The sequence below is a fragment of the Vicugna pacos genome, chromosome 33 (assembly GCF_048564905.1).
Source record: "Vicugna pacos chromosome 33, VicPac4, whole genome shotgun sequence".
NCBI classification, from domain to species: domain Eukaryota; kingdom Metazoa; phylum Chordata; class Mammalia; order Artiodactyla; family Camelidae; genus Vicugna; species Vicugna pacos.
The window spans coordinates 12,674,517-12,689,977 of NC_133019.1; the positions used below are offsets into that span (position 1 = coordinate 12,674,517).

Genomic DNA, 15,461 nt, shown 5'->3' on the forward strand with positions numbered 1-15,461 from the left:
TGGTGGTGGTGGAAATCTTTTGCCCCCGTCTTCAAAATGAAATTTAAGTTTCAGCCGCTTTGGATCTGATGTAATAAAATATTAAAGAGACTCAAATTACTCTATTAGACGTTTCAAATTGCTTACTTCCAAGTTTGCAGTAAGGTTTAAACAACTTAAGCCTTATGTGTGTTTTTAGTTACCTTTTTGAGTTAAACTGTCAGAAACTATCTTGCTTAGGTTAAAGATGTAGTTGTTAATTCACGTGTCAAAATCTATACATGGGATTTTAATTTGGAAACCCACAGTAATAGGAAGTTCATTCCATGGGGTCAGGTCTAATTTTTCATTTTAACTTACTCAATCCCTTCTTTACCTTTAAACTACTAAGTGAAAATAACTTGGGTTGCCTTTAGTTTTAATGTATAACCTTTATTAAGATTTTATGATACTGTATCTTTTTGGTCCTGGAGGTGGGGGTGGGGGGAGCTGACCTTGTTCTTGACCGTCAGGGACTTAGAAGGATAGTTTGTATTGATGCTGAACCAGGAGCATCCTGCTTGTTTTCAGGAAGCACAGTGGCAGAATACTGAGTTGCAAGTTTGTGCACTTTAAATAAGTGTATCGAGAGCTATAAAGTTACGACATTAAATTAGTTTCTGGCCTGCCCACATTGTTTCCAAAGTTCACTTTACGTTTTAAAAGCCCTTACTGATTTTGAAAGCGAATATAGAGAATTGCATAAAAACACAGATCATTTGAGGGACATTTGAGCTTGCAAAAAGTAATAAACATAGAAGGAAGCGTGCTGCTGTCACGCTTATAGACTAGAAACCTGCATTTAAAGTTTAAACTGCTTGAGTAAGGTGACTTACTTGCCTGGCTTATCCTCATATTTCCCCCTCTGTGTCCCCTTGCCATTATCACCTTGCCATTATCAAAAGAATATTCTTTTATTTATTGTAGTTTATTTGGAAGAGAAACTAGAGTGTGTCTTACTTAGGGGCACGAGGGAGAACTGAGGTCTTTTCAACATTAGGCATTTCTGTTTCTGTCTATGGACATGCTTTGTGTCTTCTTTTAGGTCCTTTTCTAATGTTTTATAGCTTTCTCCATAAAACTCTCACAAATTTGTGTAATGATTTTTCGCAAGGCTTGCGATAATTTGTGGTAATTGTGAATGCGTTCTTTTAGAAATTATCATCATCACATGTCTTACAAATTAATGTTGGTATATTAGAAAGTCACTGAATTTTTATGTGCTGGAATCTCCTAAGTTTATTTTGTTCTTAGGTTTTACGTATCCCTTCGGTGCTTTAGTTTCATCATCTGTGAAACAAAGGGGTTGGGTTAGAATGAGCTATTGCCAAAGACCTTTCTAGTGTTAACATTACGCACTTCTGCGTTGCGGTAACGTCCTTTATTTACATACTTCACGCTGTGAGCGCGAGTTACACCACCCAAGCTGCAGGTGAGTCCGTGAACTTCCTTTCCTCGTATGTGTTTGCATGTATTTAACACACTCTGTCCTCTGAATACTGATCCTTGAACATCTTGAGGTAAAGAGTGAATACTTAACATTGAAAAATAACTCTCAAAACTACGGTTTCTTATTCTTGTTGAAATGGTTTACTCTTATCTCTTCACCTTGCATTTTAGTTTGTTGCAGTGTTAGTTTTTACTGCATATTTTTCCTTCTAAAAATAAATGGTCTTTAAACCATAGTTTTTATAAATATTTGCATCTCAAGTTAAATTTTTTCCTACAACATGGATTTCATTTGGTGAGTTTCATTGGAGCAGGTTACGCTAAGAGAGCTCTCTACTGCATATTTATTCCCTTCCATCCCTCTGTCCCAAGGATCCTATGTGCAGATGTCAGAAGATTCCACTGGGAGTGTGAGTAGTATTCTTGGAGAATTATTTTAATATTTATTTCTGCTGGGTGGAGTGAAGCAAATGCTGTTCTTGTTATTTCTGAGAATATATTCAGTTCTAACCCCAAAATATACCTCAACAACAGGCCATCTTTTTGATCTTTTGTAAAAAGGTAGGTTTCTGTCTAGATGCTGGCCAGGAGTTTGCTTGAAGAAACTGAAATGACTTAAGTGAACTTTAACCCTAACTTAAGTAGGGTTCCAGAAAATGAATTCAGGACAGAGGCTGGCAGAGGTCATATTAGGATGGCACTGAGTTAGTACCAGTATGTATGTATATATCTATGTATTTAAATTGTGGTAAAATTAGCACATAATATGAAACTTATCACTTTAACCAATTTTAAGTGTGCAGTTAAGTAGTGCTAAGTGCATTCACGTTGTTGTGCAATACACTCCAAAACTTTTTTCATCTTGCAAAACTGAAACTCTATAGCCATTAAAAAATTCCCCATTTCCCCTTCCCCCTGACTGGTGACAACCACCATTCTATTTTCTGTTTCTATGAGTTTGAACCAGCGGTTATTTTATGAGAACCTGACCTCCTTTATGCTAGCTAAATGGATTTTGAGAATGAAGAAGAGAGTAATCCAGTAAAATTGGTAGCCATTCTCTGTAATCGCATGAGTGTTGGTAGTTGCGAACCCTGGAATTGGAGCATCAGCCGGGCTTCTGTGATGTGGAGCCTGGAAATTGCTCTTCCTTTTGTTTAAGGAGGAGGAGGAGGTGGAGGATAGCTAGTGACTAACAGTTAGTAGTTGTTTATTACTTGCCTGGGGTTGGAGGAAAGCCCTGCTTCTTCTGGAATGAAAAAGAAAAGGCAGGTTTGGGTGCATGAAGATGTGTAGAGACATAAAAAAGGAAACTGAAGGAATTCTTCATGGCTGTGTTCTCTGTCAAGCACAAGACCAGGTCATTTGTTGAAAGTTAGGGATCTGAGGTTAGTGAGAAGGCTTAGAGAAAGTGGCAGAAGTTTGGCATTACTAGGAAACGGGGTGCAGACCCGATCAGGGATAAATGGAATAATAATAATCGTGTTGGTGATGATACCAACAGTAAGAGCAGCCAGTCTGTTAGCTCTCTGCTCTATGCCAGCGGCTGCTCTAGGTGATTTATCTTTTACCCTTTACAGCAACTTTATTAAAGATGTTGTTCTACAGATAAGAGCCTAAGTGGTGGAGTTGGGATTCCGAGTTCATTCTCTTGCCACTTCAAGCCCAGGCTCTTTTCTTCTTTCGGCACCGTTAGTGACACTAGGAATGTCTGCTTGACATCAAAAGCCGGAAGTTTAGAGTGTAGTAAGAAATTGTTCCTCAGAGAAAGGAAGAAGAGAGTGGACTGAAAAAAAAAAAAAAAGTATGTACCCAAAATATAGCGACTATGTTGATGCTTTTATTTCCCACCCAGAATGACTGATGCCCTTGGTGGGTGCTTCACAACCTGAAGTGACCTACCGCAGCCCTGTAGAAACCCAGACGTGGTCATGTGACTTGACAGTTAGGGGTATCTGAAATTATACTCTCATTTTCTCCCTAAAAGCCTGTGTGATTAAAATACTGGCTTGAGGTTAATGCTAATAAGTCTTTCAATTTCTATGCAGGGATAAATGAGGACCTTTTTATTTATTATTATTCTATTTCATTGAACCAGGTATTAGTGGTACTGATTTTTTGTGTTAAGAGTCTGCGATACAAAGTATAAACTTCTTAAAAAACAGTAACATCTCTATGCAAGTCCATTAATGTTCTAAATAAATGCAAAATTTATTAAAAAGATAACCCCTTAGCTTAAGTTTCTTGTTTGTTTTTATTTGACATGTGTGAAGGAACTTCCAAAGATATATGTGAACAAATGGAGGACAAACGATTTTGATGTAAAGCAGACCAAAGCAGATCACGTTATAACTGAACCTCTGTCCTGACTAGCATTTTAATGTCCAGATGGACAAACAAGCTCTTAGTAAGTCGCAAGTGTTAACTCATCTAGTGTGATCGATTCATTAGTTTCTAGGCTGTAGTAAGTTTATATGAATACTCTTATTCCTGAGGTGGGAAAATCTGTTGCTGTGTTACAGGCTAGATTTACATTGCCTGCAACTGCATGTCAGATTACTTGTAATTCAGGCTGAGCAGTTACCTCTTCTGGATTCATCCCTTTTAAACTTGGTGACGTGTCATATGCTAAATGTGTCCTCTGTACTCTCTACCCTGTTACGATGCTAACTCTTTGATTCTAATATAAGGAAAAGAATTATTGATAAAGAATAAGATGGAACATGGTATAGATGGACACTATCAACTTGGTAAACACAAGCTACTATACAATGGGGGTTTGTTGCAGACTCTTTTCATAAGTGGAAAACTCTTCCAAAAGACATTTTTGAAGTTTTGCTATGAAGAAAGATGGCTGGTGAATGAAAAGAACCTTTTGTAGGCCTCTGTTTGGGAGTCTGGTAACTGGCACTTTGGGATTCTATACACAGAGCTCCAAGGCTGGGAGAATATCTCAGGGTAAAGCTATCTAAGTTTTGTATCCAAAGCTATTAATTTCTTCAATTATGAGAAGGAACCACAGATTGTGTCATGGCCTTGGAATTTTGCTGGTACGGAGAGGATGATCTCAGAAGACTTGTAAGCCTGTGTTGGGATGTGTGTGACACGTGCCTTTTTTCCGATTTTTAAAAATTTCAACAGTTGTAGACACATTTTTGAAACTGTAGATATCCTAAGTTAGCGAATCCAAATCAGCGCACAAAGCAACCATTTTTGCCAGTGCCAAATGCATGCTTTGCTGAGTTTTCTAATCTGGGCTCCAGAGTTTATACATAGCAAATTCTAACATCTGCCAAGTTCTGTTATGACCCAGAGGAGAGGAGAGCGAAGTGGGATGAAGAATCTGGAAATGCATGCTGCCTATAGGGTAAATCGCATTTTGGAATTTGCTTCCATGTGGATTTTCCCCTCATGGACCACTGTGATGTTTCGCAGGCTGAGCTGGAAAGGTCATATTGCACAAGACGAAGAACAATAAATGGTCTGTTCAGTGACTTGCTGTTAACCCTCCTGCCAGTGCCGACTAATGGTGGTAATAGCCATTTTTCCTCTGGGATATAAGAGTTTGGCTCTCATCTTTTCGGGAATATGGTAATTTGTAGCCATTGCTTTTGGCATGGTGGGGAGAGCTAATGTTCAAAGGCTCTGTTCCCGTGGCTTTATAGCTCTTTTTTTCATGAACTGCTGATTTCTTTGAACCTGAAGGGTATCTGTTTCAAAAAATGTATATGAATATTAAATCCATTTAATTCATTTTTATTTTGCCAAAGAGAACTTGAATTTACTTCTTCTTACAAGAAATTGACCTTACCTCTTTTTTTTTTTCCAAATCATGAGACATTGGCCCTAGAAATAATCTGTTGTGTTTTTCTTTTGCTTTTCCTTCAAATCAGTACAATTTCCTTTCCCTTGGGTTGTGGTGCAGTTCCAGTTTAAAATACGTACAGGTGTACAGAATAGATAAGCAACAAGGTCCTACTTTATAGCACAGGGAACTATATTCAATGGCTCATAGTAACTTGTAATGAAAAAGAATATATGTGTGTGTGTATGTATATATATGTATGTGTATATAACTGAATCACTATGCTGTACACCAGAAACTGACACAACATTGTAAATCAACTATATTCAATAAAAATAAAATAAAATATTTACGGGGTACAGACCCCAATAAGGCTTTAAAGATATGAAGAATCTGGAGCAGAAGTTAGTATTTCTAATAAATTTAACTTCCCTCAGATTTGCTGTAGAGGAAATGTATTAATTTAGGACATTTCCCAAAGTATTTCCATTAAAGTAGATATATTTTACATAGCTGCCTTTAAAAAATAAAGATGCAGTGTGATGTTATTTATCAATTTTTAATATGTGAAATAGTTTAAAATGAATGGCGAGTAATTTCTTTGACGGTGGATTAGATGTGCAGAGAATTTCCTTCTGGTCAGAACATTTTTCAGTGAAGCCGAGGAAAGGAAAAAATATGTGAATACGTTTAAAATATATGTCAAATGCCAGAATCCTGTAAGAAGAACAACCGAAGGCCTTGAAAGGACTAGAAAGCCTGATTTCATAAGGTCGAGTAAACACTGAAGGTGGTGTTGTGCTGAGGGTTTCTTACAGGATTAGAGAAAAAAGGAGGGGACAAGAGAAAAAAATAGTGTCCAGGGTGAGAGGTCATACTGGAGACCGCCCTGTATGGAACTGGCACCCCAGAAAGGTGACTTCTCAGTGGATGAATAGGGGAAAAAGATCCCCTGCATACGGAGACTTGCTTGTTAATGTCTTGAATCTGAATGGAGCTGGGAAAAAAGTCTCCCAAGAAATTGCTTCAAAAGAAGCCCGCGCTCACCTGGATGTGCAACCAGATTCCATACTACCTGTGAGGCCTGAAGGCCTCAGCTGGTAACTTTGTTGATAGGACTCCTACCTGGCTGTGATTCCCAATGTGTGGGGAATCTAGTTTAAATCTCTGTAGACTATCCTTAAAGAATTTTTATGGATAAAGTTGCAAGAAATGTGAGCTTGCACAAGAAAACAAGCACTGTGAGTTAGTCAGATACAGCAGATATATTTTCCAAAGGTGGCTGCAACAATGTTTCTCAGCCTACAGGCTCTTCTAGAACCTTGCTATTCTGCTGTCAAGAAACAGAATCTGGAAACAAACAAACAAAAAGACAACCCCCCAAAAGAAATAGAGCCTGTCTCATTCCGTTGAACCTAGCCAGGCCTTTCTGACTTCTTTGATCAAAAGAATACAGCAGAAGTTGATAGTGTGTGAATTCTGAGGCAAAGTCATAAAAATGCCACACATTTCTTCCTTATTCTCTTGGGATGCTCATTCTTGGAACCCAACACCATGCTGTGAAGAAGCCCATGCAGTCCATGGAGAGACCCATTTGGAGAGGAACTGAGGCCTCATGTCCATGGCACCAGCTAAGCTGCAACCAGCCAACCAAAACTAACTTACCAGCCTTGTAAGGAGCCATCTGGAAAGTGGATCCTTCAAGTTCCTGTCAAATCACGCTAGGTGATGCCACATAGAACAGAGACAAACTGTCCTTTCTGAGCCCTAGAGAGATTCCAGTTTTTGAGCAAAATAAGTGATTGTTGTTGTTTTAATCCACAGAGTTCTGGGGTGGTTTGTCACACAGTGTTAGATAACTAAAACATCACAGTAATCATTTGTCGTGTAAAGACTGTAGATGTTTAAAGAAATGAAAGAGGGGATTTAAAGATACACAATGAAGAGACTCAGAATTGATGAGGAAGGTGTGAAAGAAGAGCTCAACCTCAGTAGAACTTCTAGAAATAAGAAACAAATGAAAAACACAATGGAAAGGTGATACAGATTAGATAGAGTTCAAGAATGAAGTAGAAGATAGATCTGAAGAAAATTCCCAGAATTTAGTACAGAGAAAGAAGAGAGGGGACATACGAGATTTGGTGCCATGGAGGTGAGAAGATACCACATGTTTGACTTAGCAATTCTCAAACCTTTTGCTATTAGAACCCCTTACATTCTTAAAAATTACTGAGAATCTCAAATTGCTTTTTCTTTTCCCACAAATAGGAATTTTTAAATTTGTTGCTATTAAAAGTCTGAATTTTAAACAGCTTCTTGGACTTGTGGCTCATATCCACCAAGCTCATTCAACTTAAGCACCTGTCCCATCCCCAGTAGCATTTCCAAAACTACTGCCTTCACCATGAAGCTCTGTGAGTTTTCCCAATTCAAACTTGGACTGGTTCAGCACTTTTACTTCTCTAACAAACACATCACTGAGTGGATAAATAGATTGACAAGCCTTTTCTGGGTCTTTTCCAATGCTCTGTGGAATCAGCTTACTGACCACCTCTTCCAAGTCATTTTTCTGCACCACTTGGGTCGTGATTTCCACCATTATTTTCCGAATTTGGCAGACCTATTGATGCTGAATATAAGAGGTCTTCTGAATCTGATTATTGTGTTCTTTAGTAAAACCAACACAGAATAGACGAAGCAGGTAACCATCCAGAGGCTTGACATCAACATGTGCTTCAATCATGGTCTGCCATTTTTGACCATGGAGCACATTTTGTTACTGGTAAGATCTATGCCATGGAAACTAGTCAGGCAGTTTTTGCCTTGAACATCTTCAGTAATTAGCTTGAATTCTCTAGCTGCAACTTCATCATTCTGCAGATCAGCAAGGCTCACTTGAAAAACATGACCCTTGAAGCCATCAGGTGTGATTTTCATTCCTTGAGTTCTTGTGATGAGTGTTTTCCCAATATATCTTATATTGAACATAGCTGGTGCTGTCACATCATACCAATCTTTCTTAGACAATGGATTAACCTCTTAACGTCTTGGCTTCTGTTTTGCTTCCTTTTGTAAGGTGGTTGTTCTTGCTGACCACCGTGGTGCTGCTCAGAGTCAAAGGGGCCAAATGGCTTTTGAGTATGTGGGTTACACTTAAAATGTGGTCATGTTTCTGCATATATGTTACAGTTCAATAAAAAATTTTAGTTTCAAAAAAAGACGAGAGTGAAAAAGTAAGCCACTACTTGAGAAGATGTACTGACAAAGTTTATCCAGAATATAGAACTCTTCAAATTAAAAAAAAAAAAAGAAAAAAAGGAAATAAGAAAGTTACGAATACGTTTATTTCACAGAGGCAGAAATAAATGATCCGTGAGCCTATAAAAAGATCCTCAACCTTTTTATTAACCAAGGAAATGCAAATTAAAGCAACAAGGAACTGTTTGCCCCCACCAGCTGGGAAAAATTAGAAATAACAGTTGTTGGAGATGATATGGAGCAGTGGGAACAGTCCTACTATTGGATGCAACCATTTTGGAAAACAATTTGGCTTTACTTACTGATTCCTAAATATATACCCTAGTGAAACTTGCACCCATGGTTTAGGAGACACATATAAGAATATTTAAAACACTGTTCGTAACAGCTAAAAATGCCAACAACTTAACTGTCCAGCAACTGTAAAGCAATAAGGAAAGCCGGTGTATTCATAAAAAGGATGACTGTTTAGCATAAAGTGAATTAGGTACCACTGCACGCATCTTTGTGGAGGAATATTATAATAAGCATCAAAAAAAAGGCAGTTAAAATAGTAAGTATGGTCATCTTTATATAAAGTTTGAAAACAGGCAAATCTAAATAATAGGTTGCTTGGTGAGATGTACACGGTAAAATTGTAAAGAATAGCAAAGGGATGATAATATAAATTTTAGGATAGTGGTTATTTAGGGGAAGGGGCTGGAATGGAAAAGCACATCAGGTACTATGGTTTGTGTGTGACAATGTTTCACAATAAAAATTTCTCTGAGCATATTATTAAAAAGAATCCCACAGTGATCCGTTTTCTAGGGAAAGAATTTTGGTATTGCAAATATTAGTTCTTAATTAATTTTTTGGTAGGTGTCCTTGCATATAAAATCCTCTGGTAAATATATTTTGAATTTATTTTTCAAGGTTTATGTCAGCCTTGCCAAGCAGGGAGCATGTCTAGGAAGAAGATGAAACTAGGAGGATTTATCCACAAGTTCAAGTTCAGTGTTTGTAGCTTTAGAATGAGCAATTAGGCCTCCTGTCCTACCTGTCTTAAAATTGACTTACTGTTGTTAAAAACAAGAGACTGAGTCTTAGTCTGGTTCTTTGGTGAGCAGCAGAGGCTCTCTTTTGCCTCTTGCCCTAGCCTGAGTCTGCTGTTTTTAAAAATCTTCATGCATTGACATCTCTTCCTTTTCTGAAGGAATGTGAAACCCAGTAATTACACACAGAGCTGACCTACTTTAGAAGAACCAGAGGACAAAGAAATCTTCACTTTTCTTCATCCTTTTTTGGTTAAAAAGCAGAGATTTGGGGTGGTGAGGCCCGAACTTCCTATATCCTTTCTTCTTTGAAGAGTCTAACACAGTTTGTCCCTGTCTCATATATTTTATGTTGCTTGTAAGCTAATGGCCTTGATGCTTGCTAATGAATCTTTTGCACATCTCCTGATCTGGAAATGTTTGGCTGTTTCCCAAGGGCAATATAGCTTTGAGAAAATAAGGATGAAGGAGTCTATTGATTTGTTTTTATTTTTAATTGCTTTATTTTGTGTATTTGACTCTGTAAACATCTCAGTCCTATTTTTCTTTTTAAAAAGAAGTAGTTAGAATTTAAACAGACACACATGTTAATGAATGAATCAATTGGAATAAAAGTTTGGACTAATCCTCCCATTTAGTTATTGTTGTCGTTGCCTGGTAACTGTTATTCCGATTCTGTCTTAGTTCTATTTTTCTGTTGTTATTTTGCTAAGTTGATAGTTTATTTTCACCCTAGTTTTTAACATTTGCTTATACATTGACTTTTATTTAAATAATTTTTAAAAAGTTCCCCCTAAGCCACAACCAAAAGTCTTTTTGGTTTGGTTCATTAATAGTTGCTAAGTCCCAGCTGGGTTTTGGGTTCTGGATTCTGGTTCCTGGGTCCTAGGTCCTGTATGGGGTGCTTAAGACTTTTCTAAATCCATTGTTTTGTGTAGTAAACACCAACCTTAACAGTAAGGTGAATATTAATATCTGGAATACCAAGAACCAGGAGACAAGACAGTGTGCATGAGTACAGACTTATAGCTCAATGAAGTGGATTCAGGAGTTCAGAAATAACTCTTTACATTTATGGCCATTTGACTTGACAACAGTGCCAAGACAATTAAATGGAGAAAGAATAGTTTTTTTTCAACAAATGGTGCCAGGACAACTGGATATCCACATACAAAAGAGTAAAGTTGGACCCCTGGCTTTACACCATACACAGAAATTAACTCAAAATGGATCATAGATATAAGAGCTAAAACTATAGAACTCTTAGAAGAAAACACAGGAGTAAATCTTTGTGATCTGGAGTTAGGCAATGGTTTCTTAGATATGTTACCAAAAGCACAAAGGACAAAAAACAAACAAACAAACAAAACAAAACACCAGATAAATCAGACTACATCAAAATTAAAAACTTTTGATGCTGCGAGCAATACCATCAAAAAAGCTTTCTGCAGTGGCAGTATCATAGGCAATGAGGTTTATCCGAGGCACAATTATTGCTAACTGAAAAAAAATAGTGAGACAAACTACAGAATGAGAGAAAATATTTTCTAAAAATCATATATCTGATAGGGGATTTGTATTCAGAATACATAAAGAACTCTTCCCAACTCAATAATAAAAAGACAGTCTAATTTAAAAATGAACAAAGAACATTTATAGCTGGCCACTAAAGACAAAAAAAGATGCTCAACATCATTAGTCATTAGGAAAATGAGAATTAAAACCACAGTGAGATTCACTTCATACCCATTAGGATGGCAGTAAAAAAGGTTGGACAATAACAAGTATTTGATGTAGAGAAATTAGAATCTTCTCTTGCATTGCTAGTGGGAATGTAAAATGATATAGCCTCTTTGTCGTTTCCTTAAAATTTCAACAACAAAAGTTATATGTGGAGTTACCATATGACCCAAGATTCCACTTGTTAGGTATAAATCCAAAAGAAATGAAAACACATCAACGCAAAAATCTTGCGTGAATGTTCATAGCAGCATTATTCTTCATAGTCAAAATGTGGAAACAGATGGCCATCAACTGATGAATGGATAATTAAAATGTAGTATATCTGTACAATGAAATTTTATGCAGCAGTAAAAAGTAATGAAGTATTGATACTTGCTACACCATGGACGCCCCATGAAAACATCATGCTCAGTGGAAGAAGCCAGTTAGTTCAAAACTGAGAACTGTCTAAGTAATGATTTTGATTTATTTTATGTGAATGAACCTTAGAACTTAAAAAAAAAACTTTAATAGGAGCAAAACCACTCTGTCAGAGTTCTAATTAGAAACTGACACAGTGAGACCATGTCTTGATAACTCTGCTTTCAGGTCACTTACAGGCACACTTCATTTAATAGATGAGGACCTTGAGGACTGCAGGGGCGAAGTGATTTCCCCAAGGTCACAAACATTCTTAGAGACAGAGTTGGGAATTGAACTCTAGATCTCAACTCTCAGTCCCTTGCTCTTTTTGCTACTCCGGCGATTTCCAGATTGTTCCCAGAGCCCTAGGGCTCTCAAAAGTTTTGTCTGTCTCTGAGTCTTTTGCCCAAGTTAACTAAAGTAGATTTGGTTCCCCCCACGACCCCATCTTACATGTTACAGTTTCTATGAGTTTTTGTTCAGAGGGAAAAAGATTGTGCTACTGTATGTGTCAGTTTTTGTCTTTCCTACATAGAGCTCTTTATCCTGTGCTGTTTTACACTCAGAAAAGCACATTTGGCTTATTGGAGGCATTTTCTTTGACTTTTTCAAAGAATGCCAATGTGATCTCTGAAAAAAGTCTGTGCCTAGAGATTCCTGTGGGTCTCTTTGGCAGTGAATTAAGGGCCACATCAATTTACTTAAAAATAATATTGTCATAAAAAACCCCAATTTTGTCATAAGATCAAGAGAGGGCCCAATAAACAGTGGAGTAGGTTAGTTTTTGCTTAAATTATGGATGCTTATAATTATTTAAAAAAACTCTATTACTAACTATATTCAAAATTGTAGTCAGTTAATACATAGTTATGATAACATTTAAAAGTAAAATTCTTGATGGTACTTTAGTAGCTTTTCAGAATTCTAGACTCATACTATAATGTCAGTTTAGAACTATTGTAGAAGGTCAGAATTTAGGTTGCATGTAATCCTGCTAAGGGAAAGGAAAAACAATCTTATTAAATGTTAACTCTGTTATATTAAGTACATACTTCTTGTAGTTGTGTTTTTACATTTAATGTGGATATAATAATGTTGACATATGTGATAATATGTAATATATATAATAATAATCCATATACTAATGAGTTCTATTTTAATGAAACCATTTTTCATTTTTCTCTGTGGCACTGTTTATCAGTAGTCCCCCTCCTGCCTTTAAAAGAAATGTCAGAAATTTCAGAATTAAGTAATATTTACCATTAGATTATCCAAGGGAGTGATTTAAATTACTTAAATGTAGCATGAAACAAACATTTGTTATGGAAATAAAATCTGTGATTTGAAAAATGTGATGACTACTCAGTATAAGGAACTCATTGAAGCGGGAATAAATGCAAAAAGCCATCACACAAAATATCCCCATTTTTTGCCACTGATGGTTTACAGCTGGTGTTAGGAAAATCCCTCAGAAGGTGCTTGCTGCAGTGTTCATGGTGGGCACAGGGAAGCTGGCTCTTTAACTCAAGACTGCTGCAAGGGAAGACAGCCCAGTGTTATAATCATTCAGAATAGAGATGCTTGGTTTGACAAAGATGTACATCTTGACAAACAGTTAGCTCATGGAACCTGCATCTAAGGATGCATGACAAGTAAGAGTTTCAGAAATAGGGAAGGTAAGATGCTATCTGACAATGGAGACTTCTTCCTATATTCCCTTAGTCTTCGTTACCAAGTAATTGGGAGATGGAAAGAGATGAGTAATTTAAAATAGTTTTTCAACTGTTATTGTGTTCCCTTGGTTCACTCAAATTCTGCTACCTCAGGCTTTGTTATTGGGCCTTGGGGACATACTAATATAAGTTAAAATAATAAAATATGAACTGTTGCTGACTTTGTTCACCAGGAACAACACTACCATTGTAGGGTTAGCAAGATGCTCAATGTACTCAATCTCCATTGGGGAAGTTTAAAAAAGTTACGCTGTTCCAGTTGAGTTTAGCTCTCTTTCCAGCTGGTGCTTTAGAAAAGCTTCGAATGTTCTAGATGCTACATCTAAATGTGCCTGACAGTACACAGGCCCCTTGACAAATGCCGTTCTTGGGAAGAGCACAGTCCTTCTGTGAGTCGGTGTTATTTTTACCTATGAGCTGGCACTTCAGGAGAGAGTAGCGTGTGCTTCATTAAGAAAACTCATCTTGAAATTCATTCAGCTTTCTGCTTCCTTCTAACCTTACAGTCCAGGCCATTGCCAAGTCCTTTACCCACATGTCACACATTTCTTCTCCAGGACTAAGATTTCATCCTTCATAGCTTAATTTCCCACCATAACTTTATTTTTTAATTTTAAACATTTTTTTTTCCCGGTAAAAGTGGGAGAGTAGGATAGAAAGCTCACTGAGGTTATTTATTATTTATTTATTTATTTATTTATTTATTTATTTATTTATTACCATAACTTTAAATTTTCCCTTGGATTAGCTGCTGCCCCATGTTTTTCTTTTATTTCAAAACATTTCTGTAACAATTACTATGTTTCTTAGATCCTATAGCCAGTTTAAACTGTTAAAACTTTCTTGTCAAGCCATTTAGCTCTTACCCTTTTCTTTCCCATTTCTCAAAGCTTTTCTGCCCAATTCCTCCTCTCTTTTCAAAGCTCTTGTTTGCCCTCCAATCCTCCTTGGGCCATTCGCCCTTTCCTGCTTTTCCTTTAATGGCTTCAGGGCATCCTTTTAAAGAGCGCCCTTACAATTAAGCCATCAGTCCCATTCTCCTTCTCCCTCTTGGACTTCTGAGATCTGGTCATTCCAAAATCAATACTCGAAAATGGGATGGGTACTGATGTTTGGTAAATAATTCTTGCCTTACCTTCATGGTTACTGTCCAGCTCTGTCCTCCTCTCTCCTCCTCTTCTCCCCACCCACCCTCCCCCAATTATCTTTTTGTTCAGTTCATTTAAGTGGTAAACCTATAGGCCAGGAGTTGATTTAATGTTCTATGGAGCATACAGAATATTGTTTGTACCATGTAAGTGTCAAAATAACAACAATAACAATGTCAGTCAGGCTGAGAGAGTTGCCTGTTGTGTTAGAGACACTCCGAGGACTTCTGTTTTCTGAGAGCGTAAATGTTAATCAGATGGGAGCTGTTGGAACTGAGAGATCATTTTCTTTTTGCCTTAAAAATTTCCCTTCTATGCCTTGAATTCCAAATGGTCACCAGAAAATTTCCATTTATTAATTATGTGCAATATACATGTTCCACCTTAGAAATGCTTCCAAGACTGATGCATGTTTCATAGTCTATTTTTTCACTTCAGTAAGCTCTCAATTCTCTATCCTGCAGATACTGTGCATGCATGAATTCTTTGATTTTCACTATTCAGTACAGCCCAAACAGAGAATTATAGAAAAATAAAATTCACCTAAAGACCTGCTAGATATTTTAACCTACAGTTGACTCTTGAACAACCCTGGGATTAATCTGCTTATGACTTGGCAGTTGGCCCCCCACATCTGTTGTTCCTCCATGTCCATGGGTTCCACCAACCATGGACCATGCAGTATACAATTGAAAAAAATCCATGTATAAGTGGGCCCGAGCAGTTCAAACCTGCATTGTTCAAGGGTCAACTGTAATTCCTTTGGGGTTCGTTGAGACTCAACTGACCCTTACGTTTGGTGGTCATGTTGAGTCCTCCTGTCTGAAGTTGGCTAGAATCCTAGTATCTCAGTCACTCCGAAGGCTTGACA

General features: G+C 37.3%; 1 protein-coding gene and 2 pseudogenes across 4 annotated transcripts in view; 2 read left to right on the plus strand and 1 right to left on the minus strand.

The window, feature by feature from the left end:
- Nucleotides 1–15,461, plus strand: part of SIK3 (SIK family kinase 3) — a 210,011-nt gene that overhangs the window by 90,538 nt on the left and 104,012 nt on the right. The window lies entirely within an intron of this gene.
- Nucleotides 7,577–8,450, minus strand: LOC102535756 (small ribosomal subunit protein eS1 pseudogene; annotated as a pseudogene).
- Nucleotides 11,004–11,130, plus strand: LOC116276803 (U4 spliceosomal RNA; annotated as a pseudogene).